Source organism: Lepeophtheirus salmonis, chromosome 14 (genome assembly GCF_016086655.4).
Source record: "Lepeophtheirus salmonis chromosome 14, UVic_Lsal_1.4, whole genome shotgun sequence".
Lineage (NCBI taxonomy): Eukaryota > Metazoa > Arthropoda > Copepoda > Siphonostomatoida > Caligidae > Lepeophtheirus > Lepeophtheirus salmonis.
Genome location: NC_052144.2, coordinates 20,040,439 through 20,066,000, shown reverse-complemented (window position 1 = coordinate 20,066,000; position 25,562 = coordinate 20,040,439). Strand labels below are relative to the sequence as shown.

At 27.5% G+C, this 25,562-nt stretch overlaps 1 protein-coding gene across 1 annotated transcript in view; it reads left to right on the top strand.

Annotated features, from left to right (window-relative positions):
- Positions 1-296: 296 nt before the first annotated feature.
- The window catches only part of LOC121129657 (uncharacterized), a 193,054-nt gene continuing 167,788 nt past the window's right edge, over positions 297-25,562 (top strand). Inside the window, exon 1 of the mRNA XM_040725381.2 lies at positions 297-458. The gene's annotated coding sequence lies outside the window, so the exon portion shown is untranslated. The remainder of the gene's footprint in view (positions 459-25,562) is intronic.

The window sequence follows — 25,562 nt, the reverse complement described above, 5'->3', positions numbered from 1 at the left end:
AACGTAAGTTTGACTCTATACTGCTGAGAGTAATTGAGTCTGAAACAAAAAGTGTCACAACAGCTCTCCCGGTCTCTCTTACTAATTTCTCACATCTAGACTATCTACTCTATGTATCTTTGTTTCTGCCGGAAAATATGTGGGTTGAAGAAAAAGGGAAAGAGTAGTGATAGAGAATTTGGCGCATCAGAAGAATTCAAGCGCCTTCTTCTACTGGGAAGTATATAGTTTCTCTTTACCTTTTTAAACTGAGGGGAAAAAAAAAAAAAAAAAAAAAAAAAACATGATAGATATATAATAGTAGTTGAAACAAACTCAATTGGCAGTAATCGTGAAGCAGTGATCTCAACAATTTCAAAAATATTTTTTTTTCATCTTGTTTTTTTTTTAAAGGAACTATTTTCTAAATCGAATGCAAGAAGATACGGCAAGAATCACCAAATAAAACGAACAGAAAGGTAAATTAAACATTCTTATCATTTATTTTAGAGGCAACAACCATTTTGAAACCATCTTTTTTATAGAAATATATTTTTCCTCAAAGTGTCTAAAAATCTGCATGAGTCTTTAAAATTTAAAAGTCGCTTATAAATAATTTTTTTGAGATATTTTATTAACATTCCTCCAATAGATTCACTATTTTCTCTCATTCAATTATCCAATCAACTCCTAAATATTTATGTCTACATAGAATGCGAATTTAAATGACATTTGTTCTTAAAAAAGTAAAAGTTTATTAGAGTTTTCTTTTGTCAACAAAAACTCTTTTATGTCTACAATTTATAATTTGATTTGTAAAATGATTTACTTTTTATGGAAAAAAAAATATATATAATAATACTTTGAAGTTGTCTTTCTAAATGAATTCATTTGACAAGTTTTTGGACTACAACATTTCACAATCACTAATGTAAGGTGATTTCATTCGTTTATATGTAAATTATAAAATTAGATATTTATACCATAATTATGAGTTAAATAATTCATTTATCCTTACGGTCTATATTTTTTATGATATTAAATAAGGCTAGATTTGTATGATTGAATGGCTTTAATACAAAATAATAAATCATTTAAAGTTATAAAAAATAATTTTTGATTATAAAAAATAACATATTATCTAAATTTTCTCCATTTCATAAGCGATTTTTATTTATTTTCTAAATAAAGGGGCATGTGACATTTATCGTGCTTTAGAAGTGACGGATTTCCCTTCAGAAATATGTTAAATGAAACACAAATTCATTACTTTAAATAGTGAAAGCTTTTTTATTAGTGCCAAAAAAAAATTACATCCTTGTCAATTTTTGACTAAATACAGAAACCTTTCCAGACTAAAAGGAGGTAAATGGGGTAGGGTCTCTGGCAAATTCATTTAAATACAATTATTTATATTTACAAGTTCATTTGTTGATTCCTATCGTACAAGCATTTTTTTTTTAAATTGTATATTTCTAGTTTTTCAAACATTATATATATATATAAATATTAACTAGAAATGATACATAGAAGTTCTATAAAATATTCAATTTAGTAAAGAATAAATCATAATGCAATCTCAATATGTAACAGTGTTACTTACAGACAATAGAATAATGATATAGAACCTTTATTACTCCTTAACAGACACTTTATTAATTAGAAAACATTGTATTGATCTGTTTATTCATAATTTACATATCATTAATCACTTAATACGTAGGATTCTCCTTAATTAACTTATCGCCAACTCAGAGCACGCACTGGAACCTGCTGGACTACAACATTCGGGGACAAGTAGAGTTCAAACCCTGCCAAGTCTTTTACGCTAACATAGTAGACCTCAAATGCTCTGTTAAAAAAGTGGTATAATATGAGGCGCATTTACATCTCACATGTGAGCGTCACCTTGTATGCTGTCATTACCGTCAATGGCTTCCAAATTCACAAATAATGTTCATGTATATAGGCATATTGAATAAAAATATATTTCATACCCATCGTGTCCATCTCTATTTGACTTCATTCAGATTATATGATGCACAGCGTGCAAAGTGGGGCATGACTTATTCACTACCGGACAATAGATAATTGTTGAAAAGAAATAGTTATCTACGATATGTCTCTTATACTAAATTAGACTAAAAAGTTATAGCAAGTAGCAAAACGATTTTTCCATTTGATACCTGAAAAATATATTAGTACACATTTTTTTTATGTCCTAAAAACACTTTTTGTTATTATTGGAGAGATATATGAGTTATCTTTTAGATTTTAGAAGACGCTTATTTGAGGTCCAAAAGACGGAAAGGGAATTGTGAAGCACAGGGGGAAAGATCGACATTAATCTTTTCTGATAAATGACAACTCTAAACTTCATTTCTGGGTAGCTTAAAGTATGACTCAAACGGTTTGCCGTTTCGTGGCAAGAACCCTTGACAATAGTAATTACCTTGTTTTCAATGATATTTCAATATTTTTTTAAAGAAAGAATGTACAAGTTTCGTCAAGCAACGTACATATTTTTAATTAAACTGTAAGAAGTAATGTTACAATTATACGTAATTTTGAGCTTAGAAGCTGGTTAGAATGAGTATATTGCTTAATATGTAGGGATTAAATTGGATATTCCGGTATATTATCCTAAAGAGAAAATACGTTAATCCTTTTTTAGTTGGCAGGGACAAGTAATGAAATCGTTAAAGTTCATATTCACTCTTGAACATTTATCAAATATAAATTATTTTTCTGTGCATACTGTCTTGCAAGTTATGTTATGTATTTTATACGAGAAAAATGTTAGTGTTTCCATTCCTCTTTCTTTATTTCAAAAATAACAATTTGCACACAACACACGCTGTATTACAATATTTAGTTGCTACATTAAATGGTTCCTTCTAAATAAATGAACCAAATTAACATATTTTGAAGTAAACAATCGATTTTAAAAAGGAAGATTTTTTTTTCATACCTTTTATTCGGAATAAAAATAAATTTTCATCCGATTATGATCATTTTTGTAGGAGTTTTATAAGGAGCCAGTAGCTTTGACCGAAAAGAACCCTTCAAATTCCGGCCACATATATAGCATAGTATAATTACTAATACCTAAATTCTTGTCATGATTCGTTTGGATTTTGGTTTGATTTCAGTTGGTTTCATAGCACACACTCTAATATGCACTAGTACAAAACTTTTTTTACTTGAAATGTCGTTAAAATAAAAAGGGACATCTTGCAAATAAATATAAAATGCTGGACCATTGTATCTCTTCAAGCTAACAGATGCACTTCTTTACTTTTTTTAAAGCTTTAGATTAGAATATGTCTTTAACAAAAAATTATATTATGTAAATAAATAAAAAATTAAATACAACATAACTCGATTAAGACTTACACACTTAATTCAGATATGCAATAATAGTTCAAATTTATGAATTAATTATAATTTAGTATATAATTAATTTGGTAAGACAAACCTGTTTTATAGTGGACACATTTAATTTAGTGAATTCTACAATGTATATGTATTCGATGAATGGTAATAAAAAAAGTATTTTTGTCCCATAAAAATATATTCTGAAATAAGAACATAATTTTTTTTTTTAATTAAAACAGATACTTAGGACTGATTGCTTGGACCTGGTAACAAAAAAGTCGTGTATATATACTTTTAAATAAATATTATAAATATATAATCACATTACAAAAAAAAAATAATAATAATCTAATTTATACTATGATGAACTTGGGCTATAGAAGATCCATCATTGATATTTAATTAATAAAAACTAAGAAGCTTACAGACAAATTGATAAAATATTGCTAATATTGCTTTCAAAACCTTCCAGGAACACTTTTGGTATTTTAGAGATGTAATCGTTCCATTAGCAGTTTTCAGATAATTTGAAAGTAAAAAAAGGAGTAATGTTGAATAAAATGCTTACATACAAAAATTTGAATGTACACATGAAAATTTTTGCCACATATTTTGGTAAACCAAAGTTTTGTTTGATCCATGAATATTCATCTCTGACCAATTTATCAAATTATAGTGGAAAAGATTCTCGGTTTTTGGTCTCATCATTTAGAAAAACAAGAAATTAATTTCTTCAAATGCCTGTTTCTGAATAAAACAATTAAAATAAAACCTACGAGGAAATGAAGAACTATTTAACAAATTTACAAGTAATTAATGAGATGTGACTCTTCAGAAAAAGTGGTTGTTGGTGATACAAAATATTGAATTTGCAACGATTTAATGAAATAATCTAAACACTTAAATATGAAATGCTTAAAAAATTTCTAAAAAATAATGTTGATAAACAATTTGTATCAGATATTGAATAAAATGAATGAATTGATTTCATAATGGTGCAAAATGATACACATATTGTTAAAAATTCAGTTAAAAAGGTATTGATTGAAATTAAAGTACAAACCTCTCGTTTAGTTTTAGTAAAACGAACGTAGCATTGATATTTTTTAATTTAATTTTTTACTATCAAAAAAATAAATAAATTGGCGAATTCCCGAAAAAAATTTAATTAAACCCTCAGTTTGGGTACTGGGAAATTATAAAGCCCTGAGATTTAAAAAAATACTTATTAATTTCCCATAAATCTATATTTAATTGTTAATATTTTGTAGTATACTTCTTTAGATTATATAGAATACTTTATTTATCTTGATAATCCCTTTTTTAAGATTTATTATGATAATTGGCCATTTTCAATTGAGGTTCAATGAATTTAATTTACTGGTTTGCTTAAAAGTCGTTCATTTCTTTTTCCATTCAACTTCTTTTTTCCATCAGTGGACTGAGGCATACAATGGTGGTGTCCAGTACTTTTGCTTTAAACTATTTTGCCTCAAGGATATTTTGACTTAAAATGAGATATATAAGTCGTTTATCTTTATTTTTGTTTGAAAGGAATGTCCCCTTGGAACGTTTTAATAAAAAGATGTATTGTTTTGTAATCTTTGTGCAAAAAAGAAGAGACCTTTGTTCTCATCTTTCTATTCGGCCATAGATTTCTGTACTGAGCTGTACATTTGTTCTCCCTCAAGTCTCTTGTGTTTTCCTACGAACCAAAATTAGAGTGGCTCCCCGAATCCTCTCAGTAGTTTTCCTCTCCATTGCCTCTTCATCTGACACATCCTGGATCATAACGAAGTGAAAATCACTATTCTTGTTTGATACTATAATTTTTTGTTCATTCCATGAGATGTTTTTTTATTCTGAATTATCCATCATGATGAATCATAATTGATCACAGAGAAGTGATTAGCACTTTTTCCAATAGAAACGTTGTCGTTTTTGTTTATTTTTCTTATAATATTAATAAATAATTATATTATCAATCTTGTCTCTGGTACTAACTCATTATATAATGAGATTTCGGTAGTATGAATTGAAATTTCAACATTACTCTAACCAAATACAACCATTTAATGCTTTTATAATAAACAAAACCAAGTTTTGTTTAAAAAATTCAAATTTCAACCAAAAAATAAACAATAACGAGATATATATGTATTTCATTTATTTATATATTAATGGGAAATATCATTGTAGTAATATGGCTTTAAGGCTAAGTGTCCATAGAAAAAATAGTTTAAGACATACGTAGATACTGCCTACAACGGTAGCTATAAAATTACGATACTGTAGTTATTATCTCGCATCATCATCAAAACTGATTTGATTCTCAACATTCATATAAACTATCAATAAGAAATTTATATATTAAAGTAAAATTATAGTTTACTATAGGACTAACAAACTTTATTTCCTTAAAACCCCAAAAATATGTTCATATTTATGCCCAATACCTTACGATATGCTCAAAAAACATAACATCACATAATATACATTTTTTTGTATCTTGATGATCCCTTAATTAAGATTTATTCGTATTGATACAATTTTTTATCAAGGTTTATTAAATTCCATTGACTGTTCTAATTAAAAATTATTCTTTTGTTTTTTTTTTCTTTTTGATTTCTTGAAATTACCTCTTTTTCAATGTAAGAAATACGGCGTAGCTCCAATATTATTGCTATTATACTGTATATTATACGCAGCCTTATTAAACTGATGGGTACTCATTTACATAAAGTAATGAACATTTCAAAGAAATTTTCATCAAAATATTAAATTTTATGTTTCTAATATAAGAACAATGATTTTTTTAAACTCTTACTCATTTCGTTATTATTATTTAAAATAAGGATTTATCTTTCTAGATGTTTTATACTCACATAAGTATTTTTAGCATTTAAATTGATAGTTACGAGTGCCAAATGAATGGAATTAGCTATAAAATAAATGAAAAATTTATATAACGTAATTAGCATAATTGTTCAACTATTTATTTTTACATTTGATTTTTGAGATTTTTTATTATCCAGTTCACTAACCACGTTATAAAAAGGATGTTCGTTAACGAAAGGATAAAAATACAAACTCTTTTTTGTACATGTTAATATTTTATAGTGAAAAATGTGAAACAACTGTAAACATAACCATTCCTTCAAACAAATAAACAATGTTGTGAATTTTTTTGCTATTGGAACTATGGTAGAAATAAAAAAGTTTTCAAAGAAGTTTTTAATAATGATGTGTTCATAAAATGAGAGCTCCAGTTAAAACGAAATTGACTGGAACATTTTGGATTGGATTTACTGTTGTGTAAATACAATGAGGTGTCACAACCAATCAAAAAATACGTTTAATATAACTTTGATTATATCTACGTTCATGAGTGAGTAAGTCAGATATTAGTGGTTATATAATTAATGATTTATATTGTGCTACTTCTACAAATAAAACTACAATCTATTTGTGGGAAGAATTAGTGGAAGTAAGAGTCCTTTCCTTTCTGTCTTACTCTTCCAAGTTATGTACTCAATAAATATACCTAGCTACATATATCTCTCCTAAAAAAGTAATTAAAACATAATTTCCTTTGCTTCAAAAAATTATATCTTTAATACAAATGTACACCATATGCGTTATCGTCTAACTTGGTGTTCTATATAAGGGTGTATTTATATATATACATACTAAGTAGAGATATGACAATACAATCCCATACCGTACGAACTCTAATACCTACATATAACAACAAAAAATAATTTATTCCGTAACAATAGAATGAATATTCATGGAACAAACATTTCTCAGCCAACACTAACAATCTGTATACATTTATCTTTCGATTAGTGTACATGAAGAGACTGGGGAGAAAAAAAGACATTAAATTTGTAATTTACAGTCAAAAAGACAAAGGTTGATATGAGATATACAGGGTAATAAACTATAATACTGCTATTCAGGAATATATAATTATTTTTGCAAAAAGATGAGCTTGTCTCAATTTTCCGGTAATACACCAGATTGATTAGCAGTATCACCACCAGCTATCGAAATAAATATTTTGCTTGATACAGATGTACTTGCGGAATTGTATGTCCCCTATAAATGTATTATCTATATAGCATTGCCTTGAAGATGGGTATTGAAGGTAAATTTATTCAATTTATAATTAACTATAAAACCAATTATTGTTTAAAAAAATCAAAAATTCTTGTCAGCTTTCCTTCCAAATATTGTATATAAATTAATTTTGAGAGGTAAAAGTAATTTTTTGGAAGAAAAATATATTTCTTATAATGTAGTTCTTGCAGTAACGTAAATCATTTGAACTATTGATTATTTTGCTGTCGATTAATATAATTATGGTATCAAAAATCAAACCCTTTAATTCAAAATAAATTTGAGATAGTATTGTAACACCTATTACAAAGGGATTGATTGCTACACGGAATGAAATTTTTGTCATTTTTTTATTATTTAATAAAGTTATAACTTGGAGTTATAAGGGGTCAGTGGACAGACAAAGAGACAAATAACTGTTTTCCCATAATATACATTTGCTTAATTAATATAGATTATGGAAGATAACTCCCCAACAATGCGTCAGTGTTACTCTCTGATTTTTATGAACACGCAAACACATGTAGTTACTCAAAACTTGGGTTTTCTCCCTCAAAAATAAAATAATAAAGATAACAGCTTGATAAACTAAAAATTTCTTTTGCTCTGATTCAACCTTAAATGTATATACTCGCTATGCTTATTTTGAATAGCACGTGCTGAGCTTTTGGTGTAACAAATGAGACTTCTACTTTGCTTTATTAACATAAATTTTTCACAGCAAGAATGTTTTTTGGCGGAGTATGGTTTTGAAGATGGTTATGAGGGTAAATTTATTCAATATATATTGAAATCTCATATTATCTTTATCTCTAAGATTTTACAGTTTAACTTAAAAATCTATATTTTTTCTATAAAACGAAGTAATTAAATGAACATTGCACTTCAGAGAAGTTATTTTCTTGAAATAAATGTGCGTAGATTCAATATTTGGTGGCTCCAAGAGAAGGAAATATTCATCAATTATGTATATGGATTTCAAGGACAGTTCCCGAGTCTGATGGAGTAATTGTAATTATATAATGTTTATTCATTCTGAATAAGTGGAATTCTGTCTGACAAAAAAAAAAATTATAATTTTTCTAAATATTTATTCCTCAAAAAAAAAAAAAAAAAAAATCAACAGTTGTTTTTCTTTCTAAATTTATTATATTGACTATTACAATCGTCTTTACATGAGGAGGACGTTGTAGCCTATGACAAAGTGTATTCAGATGCAACAAGTAGAAAAATTTCTACCTATATAGACTATAAATTTATTCCATCAATACCAGATATATGTTGGTATTTTGTGTTAAGTTTTGGTGCGTCTAACTAAAACCAAATTCGAGTAATTGAGTCCCCAAAATAACCATTACATCTGCTTTCTGTTTCTCCTACAAAAAAACGATTAAGACTTCAAAAGAAAGTATGATCCTTAGACTACGAATGGATATATTCTACTCATTTTTGGAAAGAGGAATATTTGTCACACTGGTTCTCCAATGGCTCGTAGCTAGATAAAATTTGACGAGTTTGTTTGTTAATTCAAGTATTAATATTTGTATTGCAACAAGACTAAATAAAACTACTCTAGAAAGTAAATAATTTATAATATAAAGCTTATTATATATTAACTTTTTATTTAATAAAAATTTTTAGGTTTTTATGACAGTTAAACAAATTAAATTATTTTTATTATAAAGAAAAAAATTACATGCAAATGGTTATCTTATATCAAAATGTCATTTTATTAGATAAAATAATTTTCTTTAATTCAATTAAACTATATACACGAAGTTGAATAACTCATACTTTACATTTAAAAAAATAAATATATATATAAAGCCAAATGTTGCTACCAGTAATATCAATTTGGATAACGTGCTTTGATTGTTGGTTTCCTTGCTACAATCTATTGTTCCGAAAAGACAAATCGTCCATATTATCACAGAGGATAATTATATGAGAATCATTAAAATTTCTTTTGAGTATAATGTATATTTGGCCTCTAAACACAAAAGCAAGTTAAAGTGATTTTTCTCAATATTAAGTGGTGATTACATTTGTATTCTTTGATTAATTATCGTCAATTAACATATGCAAATTATTTTTATTAATCCTTGAGAGGCGCCGTAAATTACACTTAAATTTGACAAATTTGAGTGTCAAAATAAAATAATGGAAAATTAAAAAGTTCTATTTCAATGGGACCATATCAGAGGCAATATAAGTCTCTGACATTAAATACAGGATTTAAACTATGACTAATCTTCATGGCTATTTTAACTTATCCCACAAAATTAGAATACAATACGGTAGTTAACTCAAATATGTCCATGAAAAATTTAAGCTGTATATTTTTAATATAAGAAGTCAAAAAAAAAAAAAAAAAAAAATATTGAGATATTCTCCGCTTAGGTTTTTTTTTTTTTTCAACATTCTTTATTTGGTTTATATATTATATAAAACACACATATGTAAATAAACCAGAGCAATTGCGTAAAAAGACCATAAATAAACATTATAGTTTATACTTAATACTCCGGGGTAGAATTTCAACTAATATTTTAAATAAATTTAAATAAAAAACAGTAAACATTCAAATTAACAATAATGATAAATATTTGTTAAAATTTCTTAAACCGCTTTTCAAAATATTTTGAATATTCCGTCAAGTTGATGGAAGGTACCGGATTTCTTCCCCTGCAAAATTCCATGCCTCAAATCCTGATAAGTTTTTTTCCCATATTTATTTTATAATGCGGCACCACACTTGTACATAAAAAAATATCCTTTACTGATCAATAGTAAAATTAAATACACAAAAAACATATTTCTCTTACTCCAAAGTATTACTTTGTATTTAACTAGGTATGAAGTATAAAAAGTACTCTTAATTAATGAGAAGAAAAAAATATATGTAAATATATATATTCTCATAAATCTTAAATATTTTGTATTTTTAATTTTTTTAAACTTATACTAAATAAAGGATTTATTAAATTTGGTTTTAAAGTATAGTTCAATAAAAACTAAAACCTTTAGTTAATTTAGCACTTAAAATACCACTAGGTCTATTTGATCAATTTGTTAGTTAATTATTGATTGTCATACTTCTTCACAGCTCAAATCATAGTTTTGTGACTTTGTTTGATCCTATAGATAGAATTAAATAAAAACACATTTTTTTATTCCCTCAGTTTATAAAGTGGGGACCCGTTACTTGCAGTAACATTTAATTATCCATTATATTTTCAGTTAGAAACTTTTAATACACAACCAAAAATAAACAAGTTTTCTTTTAACCCCTGTCTCTAAATGTAACAATGTCGAAACTACAATAAAAATAGACCACGTTTATCCAATTTCCTTTGCGCCAGTGTCAGTTTCCAGGAAGCTCCGGACTGCCTATAACATCAAGAAGTCTATTACAACTCCATACAGTGAAGAAGAGCCAAAACTTATGCAGCAACAAAATAACTGACTTCTAGCCTGCCTCCATATGTCCCTCATCCAGCCCTACATACAAATTTATACTCGTTCTGAGCTTGGACAATGACACCATGGAACGCCGTGGCCTTTGGTTTCCCACTCTGTTATACTACATAATTAAGCGAAAAAACATAGCAATAATATCAATGGATCCTAGTCACCCACAATTAACTCAAGCACTAATTTACTAAACTATACGCTTATTATAGAATAATAAGCTTAATATAAGTTTTCAACCTTACAAAGAATACAGGCTAACTAATTCAAACTTTTCTACTTATAATCTTAATGTTGCTTGTCCAATATGTAATTACCTACTAACAAGGAACAAATGAATATTTTATCACGATGCAATTTATTTGTTCTTTCGGATATGCATCGGTTAATCCATATATATGTACATAATCCACATTATTTTGAATTATGTTTTGCAAAGGAGGACAATTTATAATGACACCCATATTTTAAAATAAAAAAGACATAAAAATATGCCCAAGAATAAATATGGGTTCTATGGAATAAATACTTACGTACATAATTATGTGTATCTGTGAAATTAATAACATCATAGCCAATGGCAAGTATCTTTACTTGAGAAAGAATGAGTGCAAAAGAAAATATTATCCTTCATCTTTTAGAAAGTTTTATCTTTTTCTACTCATAAGTCCTCCGAAAATTTGTCATCAAATTCCCTGTAACTACTTTTATAAATTTTTTAATAAACTAAAGTATATTTTTTGAATAAAAAATATCAAGAGAGAAAAGAAATGGAAAATCAAAAAGTAACAGATCATCAAAAAGTCAGGAATCCTAAAAAATATAACTAATTGAAACTATTGTTTAACAGATTTCTAAACTATATTTTTAGATACTGTCCTTTTTATAAAAACATGTTATTGGATGGTATGTTTCTTTTTATAAAGATGACATGTTTTTATAAAAAAGTATAATATGTATATTAAATGCTGTACAAGACAGTCATATATAATTTTGCTAAAGAAAGCTATAAGGATCATATTCACTTCTTTCCATGAAATAATATATATTGTATAACATTTAATTCATATTTCATTACATACCCTTTCTAAGTCTTGGGGTTTCTATTAATAACTTTATGTTCTATACAGGTAAATAAATTTTAGTTGCAAATATAAGAACCAATAAAATCAGCAATAGCCTTTCGTTACAAAACATTACTGTAAACAATGACGTTTCATCATTACTTATTTGAATTAACTTAATTATGGCGAAAGTTTTAATTTAATCAGTTAATAAATAAAGTTACAGGAACTCTTCTTTTTTTTCGCTCGGCTTGTGAACGTTTAAATAAGCCACTCTTTATAAATCATAAGTCTATTGCAACCAATCCAATTATGACTATTAGGGCATTAAAAACTAAAAAAAAATATTATCTGCTTAATGGTGTTGCAGTGTGTAACTTTTTTTTAATTACGTAATTAGTTTATTCTCAGTTCATTAATTAAATATATCTATTCATTCCAAAAAACACTCAGCGACTTCATCACAAAATAATATCAATTAATTATTATAGGAATAGTGACAATCATTTGTTATACTTGGGTTAAAAAAAGCATTGGTAAATGAAAAAAGATAATAACATTATGGCGAAAATCTGCTAAATATGCAATTTAAAATACAAATGAATAAGAAATTTCCATTCATGTCGAAGCTTTCCAGCACTTTTTGGGATATTAAGAGGAGTGTGTAAGAGTTCTTATTTCTTGCTGTGTAGAGAATAAATAGCACTTTAAGTAATTAAGTATTCTATTAGAAATGAAATCTATGTGTAGGCGTTGACATTACAAGCCAATCCCCAATCTTTATTTCTAAAACGCAGTATTCCCACAAAATCTCAGTGTTCATGTGCATAATGTTTACTACTTTTGGGAATCCCAAAACAGATGTATTGAAGTCTCTAAGCTACTAAATAATGTGCTGTATCTAAAAAGGGGTGAAGTAGCCATCCTGTAGCGGAGCCACTTTTCTTTTGAGGCCATGAAAGGGTTGCAAAATATGACTATCGATGGCTTTCTTGCAGAAACTTAAAATAACTATGGTTTCCATTTTTTCTGGATCATTTGTATTTTGTCTTATATTTTCTCTAAATAAGGAGTATATCTAAATAAGTAGACTACTTGGGGTATTCAGACCGCATTCTATATTTTTACCCTATCTAATATATTTATATGGTGCCTATTGTACACGACATAGTACTAGAAATAGATTCAAGGACTTTCTCTGTGTTAGTGCTAACCCTGCTAGCTCCCTCCTCTTTTTTTTATTGAGATTCCAAGAAGAATTGATCTAATGGAGAACTTCAATAACTGGAAACATTTCTTCAAAGGTTCTTCCACCGAAGATAAAACGTCAGTCTTGCTGGTGTTAACCACTAGTCCCAAGGGCTTTGAAAATGATTCCAGGGTCCCAAACACCGCTCTCATATACGAAGTGATGTCCTTCAGAGATCTCGTGCAGTAAACAGTTAAGTCATCCGCATAAAATAGAACCATAGTGGCATTTCATTTTTAGAGATTAGAGAACGTAAGTGTCATGTAAATATTCCAATGCTATAAGAAAAAGGGGTTGAGAAAAAGGATCTCCTTGCTTGTATCCCCAAATTATCTCGAAATAATATTCCCACACAAAGAGCTTCGTTGAGAAAAAGAGTATCCTAATATAGCTGCTACCATATGAATCATTTTCAGGGAGAACCTTAATATTTTTAACTGCAAATTATATATTTATGGGGGATGGAGTTGAAGGCCTTCTGAAAGTCCACTAGTATCACTGAAGTGATGCCTGATGTTCGTCCTCCTTTCATAAAGCCCTTTTGTGATTCCGGTATAATGGATGGAAGTGCTTGGACAATTTTATGTTGATCATTCCTTTAAGAATTTTGTACTAGGTATAAAGAAACGTTATCGGTCTATAATTTGCTATATTCAGTTTGTCTTTCTTTAAGATCAGAGTTAAAATCCCTTTACTCATAAACTTTGGAATCCAGTCTAATTTCCAAATCTCTCAGTAAGAAAGCTTTTAAGATGGGACATAGTTTTTTCACAAATATCTTATAAAATTCAAATGTCAAGGCCGATAACCTTGAGGATTTAAATTTTTCTGATAATTTCTTATATATTTTTTTCTTTCTTCGGATGAGATGGAGGAATAGAGCCTGCTACAATCATTTCTTTTCTCCTGTCATTACCAACGTCATCTAAATCGTCCAGTAAGAACTCTTCTCTGCACTTTCTCCTTCTGAAACAAAAGGAGCAGATACCTTGTTTTTTACAGTGGCCACATCTATAAAGATTCGAGTAAAAACGAAAATATTTCTTCTAAAATTTCTGCGGAGTTTGAGTTATATCTCCATTCTCCCTTTTTAAAGCAACAATTTTTCTCAAACTTTTTTTCTTTGGTAGAGAACAGTACTAGACACTGTATGTTTTTTTTTTTTTTTTTTTTCAATCAGCTGTAATTTATATTTTATTGATCTGCCTTCATTTTTATTTCGAATAATGTTATCCAAATCCTCTTGAATATCGAGTCCACTATCACTCATCTTTTTTAGCTCATGAAGATGGTTTATTTCGTTTTGTTGTTCGTATGCAGCGATTCTACCTTAGCCAAAGAAAATGTTCTTTGACCTTTCTTCTACACCTCGAAAGGTCTAGCACGGGTTAAGTATTTTATTGTCAAGCAAGTACCTTCATTCGTCAGTAACTTTTTATATTTCGTTACGAGTGGAATTGTCATTGAGGAGTAATAAATTAAATTTGTAATATGTTTCAAGTTTTAGCCTAGAGAGATGAAAGTTTGCCATAATTGGCGAGTGATCGAAGACGTAAGGTAGAAGAGCTCTGAATTCTGTGAGGAACTTTGCTAAGTGTGTAATGAGACAAGAATAAAATCTATTTATTTTTCTTGTAATACGTCATATACTGGCATAAAGATGCCCAAAAAAATTCAATAAAGTTGTATCAGCAAACTTTAGTGAAGTTTTGGGGATCAAGGCGATAGCTTCTCCAGAAAATGAAAGTGAGATTGAATTTACAGATGAGGAACGATGTTGCACTGCGACAAAAAATATATTTCAAATTGGGAGGTCTCAAATACCTATTCGGGCAGTGCAAAAGGTTCTTTTGGAGACTAATGATCCCACATTTTGCTAAAGATGCTGTGTATTAACTGCAATGACTTCATTGGGAATGAAATATGGCCCCTAGCAGTCGAGATCTTAATCTGATGCATTATGTTGTCAAGGCTACGTTGAATCCAAAACAAATCGAACATTCTATGACATCAATTACTCTTTAATTGCCTTCATCAAGAAGGTAATGCCCAATATGTCAAGGAACTACCCCCAACGCCTGCTCCAACTTCCAGGCCAGAATCCAGCCTTTGATATATACTGAAGTGTGGCCTCATTGACAATTTAAAGATTTTTGAAAAATGATTCGATTTTGTCTTAACACCCAGTTTTAGCCTTCAAGATTTCTTCATATATTTTATATTTATTTATATTCTGTAAGAATAATTTACAATTTGAAAGTAAATTAAAAATTTTAATCCCCTAGTTTAAGTTTGACTTATTCAAACTTATTAATGAAAATTGAAAATGGATACTTTTTTAGAAGAATCCATAATTTGTTTGATTTTTAAATAACTTTATCAATAGTTATATCTCCAACATGGAGTTACTTCTCAATTTTTATGTGATCTGGCCACTAATAAAAATGGTATTATGTTTCGTTGTTTAAAGGTGGAATCTTTTTTAGTATACTCAAATATGTTTTTGGACCAGACAAAAGTCGGTTATCCAAATATTAATATAACAATTTTTGATGAAAAAAAATAAATCTAAAAGGAACTGCATAAAATTATATATGTTGAAAGTTTTAAGCAATTATAGATATTTTTTTTAAATTTCATATTTTGGAATATAAATTATTAAAAAAAAACTAAAAATATGTAACTATAATACGTCGAAATGAAAAGTATATTAACACAAATGGCGAATTAAATAATTAAATAGCACGAATGAATTTGAGAAACAATTATGATATGTTTTAAAAATTCACATTGTTTACAATGAAAAACCGAGTTTAAATCTTTAATTATTAACTAGCAAAAAAATAAAGCTGTATGTTTTCTTATTCGTACAAATGATGAAAATTCGATTACTTTTGTGACTTATTTGCTTTCTAACATGTCAAAACTTTGTTTATAAAATTCGAGTAAGTATATATTTAATAACATCGAACCTCAAATATGATGAGTTATTATTATAAATCAATTTCTATGCTGATTAATCTCTTTTATATATGCTACATACCTGAGGATATTTACAAAATATACTAGTTCCTTTGATAATAAAATACAATTTGCATACGAATTAAATAAGTAGCTTATGTTCCAAAGCATAAAAATAACTAGTTAATTTGATGCAATGAACTATGTATATATTCATATCTTAAATGCAATCTATATGCATATAGTTTCAACATACTGCATAAATATTTTATTAAGGAATGATAATGTTATTTTTATTGCTAATATTCATACCTAGTAATGAAAATTATCGGCATTTTGGGCATGTTAAAATATGCAACTGAAAATTAACATGGTAACCCTGTTAATTTAAAAAATGTTTAGTAGGAGAGCAGGTTCGCTGTCACGATATTTAATGTGATAATCTACAAATAGCGGTGATCACGGGGGAGAGAAATAAGGAAATAAAGTATGATATCTCCAGAATTATATTTCTTATTTTTTTTTGGTGTGGGGGGGTGGGTAGGCCTTTGTTTTTTTGGAATTTTTTTTTGAAAACGATTACTGTTTTTAAAAAAAAATTCAATCAGATTTTGAATATAATTGAATGCAGATATTTATAATTAAATAAAAGGAAAAGAATAGACACTGTTTCGTTTGCCAAGTACAAAACACTGCTAAAGCTCAAAAAAGGTAACTATTAGCTAGCTTTGTATAAGATGAATAAATCTTAATTGGTTTTATTAATAAACCAGGATCCATAAGCTCATTTAAACTATGTTGTTTAAATTTGAAACGACAACTACAACTATTGGAATTCCTTAAAGTAAAAAAAATGTGGGATTCTTTTAAAAGTATTTTTAAGATTTTGCTAAAACGGTTGAAAGAAAATGGACTGATATGACATTAGATTTACTTCCTTAATCAAGAGACCAAATAATAAATCTCGTTTCAGACTCATTTATTGCTTGCAATATACTTAATTTTTTGAAACACCTGTTTATGATCAAATCAACTTACGTTGCACCTCATTAAATTGGCTGAAATATTTATACTGCAATATTTTCTTTTGGCTGAGGCCTTATTCAATACAATAACTAAACGCTTGGCTACAATTGCATGATTTTATTCTAATATCAACTCATGTGTATACATTATACAAAAACAAACAAATTATAAAATAAATGTATAATTGTATTTGTTTTTTAAATGCATTTCGCGACCCCTAAGTAATGCAATAAAAGTGAACAACGCTCATAACACTTTTTGTATGTTTATATGAGTTTTGTAAGACAAAAATGAATACTTCATTTATAATGCACATTTGAGTAATAACTTTTCAACTTTTTATATCAATACTCATTTCACATGCTGCCAAAGAATGAATGTTTATCATTTAAATAAATGACACAAATCACCTTTATTTTATTAAAATTTCAAAAAAATCACTCATGAACCATTTGAATAAGAGCCCTTAATATAACTATACTAATAAAAAAATTGACTAATATTGTAGCATGTAGTTTTTTATGTATTGGAAGGCCCCAAAAAAATGTTTTTTCCCTTCGGTAGTTTAATATAAAAATAGTTTCCTGCACGAATATCTAAGGAGCCCTAACTTCGGTCATAGTTTCTACGAATATGAAATGTACATATTTAAATTTTTTTAGATCTAGAATATAATTACCACGTGTAAAAATGGGACTAGGATTCCATATAAGTAGAAATTGTTTTTACAAGTCCGGTTGCAAGAAAAATATATTGCATCGCTGATAACTATTCTATCCAATGACTGTATTATAATTAATTTTGATTCTTAATTAATTGGATTTTTTTTTTGCTTGTATTTATGTGAGTTCTAAGATTGTCTGAATTGTTCTAGTGAGTTTCCAAAGAAGGTCCCTACAGCATGACATGGTCCTTAAAGTCTTAGATAAAGAGGTGCATTCCGGACTTTACCCCTTGGGACGGTTAAAAAGACAATGAGACGTTTCCCAGGAAGTTGTGAACGTGTGGTCCAAGATATATACAAAGTTTATGTTATAATGTGGATTTTTTTTTTTTAAATTTTTAATCAAATCGGTTAATAAAAAAGTATCAGCATCGTTTACTTTTTTTCTCTCTGCTTACAAATATTTAGATGAACCACCTTTTATATGTAGCACAATACATACATTTGTATTATCTTTTTATTAAAAATTTAGAACATCTTATATGTACACATACCTACATACTTGTAAAGATCTGTATACTGTATTATTCAAAGAAATATAATAATGTATTACATACCCCATGGTTATTTTTTAGAGTAAAATAGTTTAACAAGTGGAAACAAGTTTTGTTGTGAATTAGATTGTGTGAAATGACGTACCTGGAAGTTTTTTTGATATTAAAAACTTTTATATCAAAAACATGGCTGAAATGGAAACACAAATAAAACTTGTGGTTGAAATGTGCTCCAGCAGGTAATTTCGCTTGGATATCTGCAGGGATTCGTCCATCAATAAAACTTCAGCTAACCAGATTATAAGCTGTATAATATTCGCGGAAATGTTACAATAATGCTTGCCCAAGAATAAAAGATAAATACGCGAACAAAGAATGTTGTAAAGGCCATCAAATATTGAATTGTACGAAATCCCCTCCGTCGTACCAGAAAAATTCTGCTTAACGTCACGAAAGCAAGCCCACCACTGATTTTGTTTTATGACACGGCCTTATTAAGAGTTGATAGAGACTCCAGTATTTGGACAGACGGGTATAGAACCCCCAGAAATCTTGTGAGGTAAATGACGAAATTAAATTAACTTTTCAAATGTAATGCTACTTAAGTCATTGTCTTCGTTGAGATTTCCAGCGGGAGAACATTTCAACCAAAAGTTTTCTCTTTACTTCAACTTCAGCTATGTTGTTAATAGTAAAAATATCTTTTTTTATAAAAACAAACAAACCTACAACAACGTCATTCTCAGGCGACCCCATCAATAACAAAACTTGCTTCCACTTATTAAACTATAATACTTTATATATAGAAAAAGGAAATACTATAATAATATAGATTACAAAATTACTTGCAAATCGAGATATGTTAAAATTGATTTAATTTAAATTAGGGGCACATCAATTTTCGATCAATAGCGTATGTAAAAAAAATTAGCAACGGCATGCACTACTTTAAGTCAGACCTGGAGAGGGCAGTGAATCTCCATCTAAAATATGTATAGATATGTAGGTATTTTGTACTAAATTTTGACGCTTTTATTTTTAATTAACTTTCAGTATAATTTAGCAAATAGTGTTTCAACTTTCTTTCGTCTCTTCTACTAAAAAACTTCTGCTTTGGTTTAGTTTTTATAACATATTGCAAAAGAAGAATGAAATAAACATATGAAAAAAATCGAGAAAGAAATAAATAGATTTGGATTAGTAGTTTGGCATAATAATGATTTAGTAGATCAAAATTTTTAGTCTGGTAGCAATGAAAATGAATATCAGTTATGCCAAAGGATGGAAACAAAGATACAGTTATACTTTAAGGTTCGAAGGTCACAACACATATACAAATTTTTATTCAAATACGTAGTGGTTTAGACTATTGGCCACAAATATTCTTGCCGATGAAGATTTTGCAGAATAATCATTTGGAATATTTGGCTAATAAATGATATTCAACATATGCAATTGCATGTTTTATTATAGGCATAATTAATTAACAGATATTTTTCTTCAAAACAACATTAATTAAAATATGGGAAATGAACAGTGCATGTTATCATTTTATATTGAATTAAAATATTATTTTTGGAAAAATATCCCAAATCATTCATCGACGAATTATTCGTTCGGAAAAATGTTTACGGTCAATAGTCTGCTCACGGGTTTTGAGCTGTCGACTGAACTCAAGAGCTATTTCTAGCCAAATATTTTTATAGCTATATTTTTGGGATAAATTGGTTTGATTTACAAACTCTGGTCCAGGAATGAATTAAAATTGTATTTCAAAGATTTACTGTATACTATTTATTAATAGGTAAAAATGTGTTTTATCAAACTATGAAACATATACTAGTCTATATAGTCACATTAATTAATGTTATTTAAGCCACAAAACACAAAAAGGATCTTCAAAATTTTCAATTCCAGCTTCTTTTTTTTAATCATGTTTTTAAAGTATAAAAAACTAAGATTCAGAGGAATATTTCGAAATGACTTAACTATATTAATAAAAATTAAGGTTAATAAAAATTGAAAAAAAATAAATAGCAGTATTCACCAACAGTGTCAATCAGAGTTCAATATAATTTATCACTCTTGTTAAAATTGTAGATATTAATGTAGGAAAAACAAACAAAAGGGACATCAGCTGAATTCTTTGTTGAATCATTTCCGCATCTTGTCATCTCTATTAATTTTTATCTATTGTACCAACATAATAGCTATGTACAAAAAAATATATGGCAAGGTCATTTAATATTTTTTCAGATAAGTATTTAAGAATTGTACCAGCATAAAAAAAACTTAATGAGATTTTGCTTCTTCACTAATAAAATAAATGTCAAAAGTATTTCTTATTAATTTTTGATATGTATTTAGAATGGGTTTTTGGTAAATAATTTGAAGCGTGTAAAAAATAAATATATATGATATTCAGCTCAAATACGTCCTATATAAGTTTGTTTAGTATTAATAATATAAAGACAATGTTCCAAGTAAATAAAAAATATTTATGAGATAAAAACAAATGTAAGCCCATTATATATAATGACAAAAATAAAATTGGAGGAGATATCTTCAATCAACTTAATCTTTAGTAGCTGGCATTACATATATCCCATTCCACTACATTAAACAAAATTTACAATAATCAACATCGGGGTTTCTATTATTATTAATATGTAAAAACTTTTTTATGCTTTGATTTTACTTCTGTATATTTATTTTTGAAATCCAAATATGATAAATCTCTTGGGGTATTGCATCTGCCGAATACAAAAACATCACTTTCACAAGGATATTTCCTTACAAGGAATTCCAAATTTTTGAATGTGTATTTGAATATTCTACAACTTTATACTTTTTTTTTTTTTTTTCAAATATTAGTACTGAGTAAATATAAACATAATTTTTAAAATGGTCTTGTATTGCATATTTTTGTTTTTTCTAATAAAATAAGTATATACTTGGCCCATCAGCACAAAAGCAAACAGGAATGACTTTTATTACTATGGAGTCTTGATTATATTTGTACACTTTGACAAATAATCGTCAATTTTTATCACCAAGTTATGCTAATTAACCCTTTGGAAGTGCAGAAAATGGATTTAAAGTACCCAAAAGCGATAATTATATTAAAAGAATGAGAAATTGATAGCTATTTTTGAAAAGCCATATAGTTAAACATATATTTCTTTTAAATCAAACAAAGATTCTAAACTATATCTTTAATCCTAGGGTATCATAACTTATTCCAAAAATTTGAATTTAAATCCCATAGTTGACTCAAATGGGTCAATGAAACATTGGCCTGTATGTATATAATAAATCTAAAAATAAATTGGAACTTTTTCCTTTTCTTATTTGTATTTATTATCTATTTCATTATGTTAATTACACTGTCCAACAAAATCACACTTTTTTAAAGCACTAGAACAAGCACATGTTCAACTTAGTGCAATTTGATCTTATGATTCTAAGATATTTTTTTTGCTAGCCTCGTGGGCTTCAGAACAAGGCCATACATTTTTTTCTATTTTTGGCTATTTTAAAGATTCAAAGCTTTTGGAAGCATTGTGAGTTGAAAATAGAGATAAATTATGTGAGTATATTTGAAAGCCTAACGTTAAAACATTCTAAAACTATTTTGAAAATGTCTATATCATGCTAATAACCTGAGTTATGATTGTGTAAAGTTAAAAATAGGCGCTTTCTTCAGAGGCTCATAGCTTAAAAAAATGTATTCAAAAAGTTTAAAAGTATCACATTGGATAGTTGAAAGTATGAACTTTAATTTTAAAAAAAGAGCTTCCCCAAAAACGTTTTATATCATTGTCAATTTTAAATATGGCGACAACAATATTTTAATGGTAAAACTCAATTTCGAATTGATCTCATAAGCAAAGTCCATATATTTAGACTTCCCTAGCTGTAAAGAAGGAAACAAAGAGAGAAAAAAAAAAAAAGAGAAACTAAGTGCTAAAGCTTTGAAATTTAATTCCCCTTGGCTCTTATGATGAAGATCCTGAATTTAGGATCGGTGTTCATCAATGAAGAAGTGTGAATGTGTGGTATGGAATTCCTTGGGAACTGTTCCTCTACGCTAGGATTTTATTTTGTGAGGATTAACTCCGGACTCTGTCGAAAGTATGTTTCATGGAATTTCTCCCTCACTACGGTTCTGCGTGTCTACGTGTCTATGCAGCTTGAAATAAATTATTTTTAAAATTATATCATTTTTAATTTTAAAATATATAATGAATGACTTCGATGCGAGGTAATCTTGAAAATATATAAAGTAAAACACATTAATATGGATTCCTTACTTTTTTTTACAAATAATTTAATATTTTTGTATGTACAAACATTACAAATATACGCATTAAACTTAATTTTTTTGGTTTTTACAAACTTTTAAGTAAAAAAAAAAGTCCTTATAAAAATTATTTTTCTCTGTGTGCACTTATAATATATAGGCAATGATCAAATTTTGAGATAATGCATTTTATAAAAACCAAAATCTTTAAGTGATTTGCTTTAAAGAAATAACGTCTCAGTTCTTACGCTAAAATTGATAATTTGAAGCATAATTTAGATTTTAGTCACAAGAGAGTATTTAGTTTCTAAGAGGTCTAGTTCAGTTGGAATATTTATATTTTTTCGTTTTCATACAGGAAAAAAACTATAAGAGATTGAACAAATCTGTATAAACATCTCTCAAATAGAGTATTTGAACATGTGTGTAGGTTTTTTGGAGCTCAAGGAAACAAGACAAGTGGGTGAGTAATAAAAAGAAAAGTGTCTTGCATCTCAAAAAACAACTATTCGAATAACAAATTTTCAAATTTTATGCAAAATCAAAAAAGTTATTAGCAATATATGAAATCTGCGAAAAAATAGTATTGCCAAGGAAATATTGGATTTATAGATAAAATAAAGTTTTTATAAATTTGTCTGGAAATTCGTTTGTTTATAAATTTGACGCATAAAGATGATTTTTAACTGAAATATCTCGCATATTCTTAATAATTCAAAAAAAAAATCATTTTGTTTCTTTTTTCATCAAACGTCAATTTTCAATTTGTAAGAAGAAATATATTTTACTTAAACATTAAAAAATATAGCATTTTCAATTTTTTTGAACATTTTATATCATAATTTTTGCAAAATTTGTAAAAATGAACAAATTATGAAGGGACATTTTTGTAAAAACTTTATTCTCTATAACGTTTTGTTTTTGAAAGTATAAATAAATATTGTTCGGTTTATGTTTCTCTTTATAATGCCAATAAATACTATTTATTACTTTTTTTTTGCAAAATTAGTCAAAAACATTTCATCATTGTGACCTTGTTTATATTTGAGCTTCCCCCTCCCCCCACTTTTTTATACAATAAAAATGATTTTTTCAGATTATTACAAAAATCTAAAACTAAACGTTGATATACTTTTGCTTCAAAAAAATAAATATCAAATCTATATTCCTACTCAAGTAGATATTTTAGAATAAAATACACTTTTGTAAATAAAATGTTATACCTATATCATATTTACTTATATTATTAACTCATATTTACGATTTAAATATGTTCCTTTGGTGTAAAACTATTGAAGTCCCGAGGCATTATTCAATTTCAAATAAAACTATTACAATATTCCATTTTTTCATGATTGGATCCTTTCACATATTAAATATAAGGACATAGCTGAAATCATCATAATAGTTTAAAAGGAATAAGTTAATTTTATGGGAATTCTTGATTATTTTAATACTCAATTGATGGCTCAACCCTTGTAAAAAGGTATACATACTAAAAAATTGTAAATCGAAATTTTTTTAAAGCTAGAATTTATACAAAAAACAGATTACAGATTTGTGATCAATGTATCACGAATTGATATATAATTAAAAATTGAAAAAATAAAAATTATTGACTTTTGTCAATAACTATGTTATTATCTTTTTTTAATTGTCATTGTATAAATAAAATACATATTAATACATTTACAATCAATTAAAAGGTATAATGTCAAAGATAAGAGTATATAATTAGATCACATTTTGATCTATGAGACAAGTTTAGGGCTTCTAGAAATTGAGAACTAGATTATGTTGTAATGTTTAAGATATAAACAAGATCACAATTTTGAAATACCAAGAACTTTTAAATAACTTTTTTTGCTTTTTAAATCAAAATTTCCATAGTAACTTCTTTTTTTAGGGATGGGGTAATTAGTGCTGCCCCTCTCTTTGGATTCAACATTTTTCATGCATTTTGTCGTTGACCTTCTTTTTAGAAAAAACTTATCTTGATTATCTTTCCTTTTTCAAATATATTTGGGAATCACTGTGGTATGATGTTTATCTTCAAAAAATAACCATAATTTAGAATTTCAAAACCAAAGTAAGAACTAAACAATAATATTACAAGGCACAATTTAAAAAAAAAACTTAACTTCATTTTAAGGTTTAACTAATTTTGCCCCAATGTTTGGATTTAATATTTTTTATACATTTTGTTGTTGACCTTCATTTTAGAAAAGTAATTTCTTGAATGCCTTTTTTGAAAATATAAAAACCATTTTTAACAAAAAAACAAGAAAAAGGAAAGATCTGTTAACCAATACGCGTCAAAAATGGTTGAGGTACAGGAAAGGAACATCCTGTATATTTACAAACAAGTTTTGGTAGATCCTGAAAAAAGAAAATTATATTTTTGTAATGAAGATTACCTTCTTCGATATATTCTAATAATGTTCTATAACAACTATAGGTAGTTCAAAATTTGTCTTTGATTTAAGATACTTATATTGACTCAGATATAACATTTCATAAATAATATATCATGTTCTCATTCCTTTATTGTTACTATGAATTTTGACCCCTTTTATGTGGGATTTGCAATAATTTAAATTCAATTTATTTATTAAGCAAAGAGGGGTTTTGATTTTTAGCTCTGTACTTTTTTGTGATATATTATACTTCAATTATGATTATTTATCTTTATGGAAGGGTATCATTAGTTTTATTCACTGTTTTTGAAATTAATATTATTGTTTTAATATTTTGAGTGTATTTTCTCAGAAGTCTGATACCCAAGGCTGAA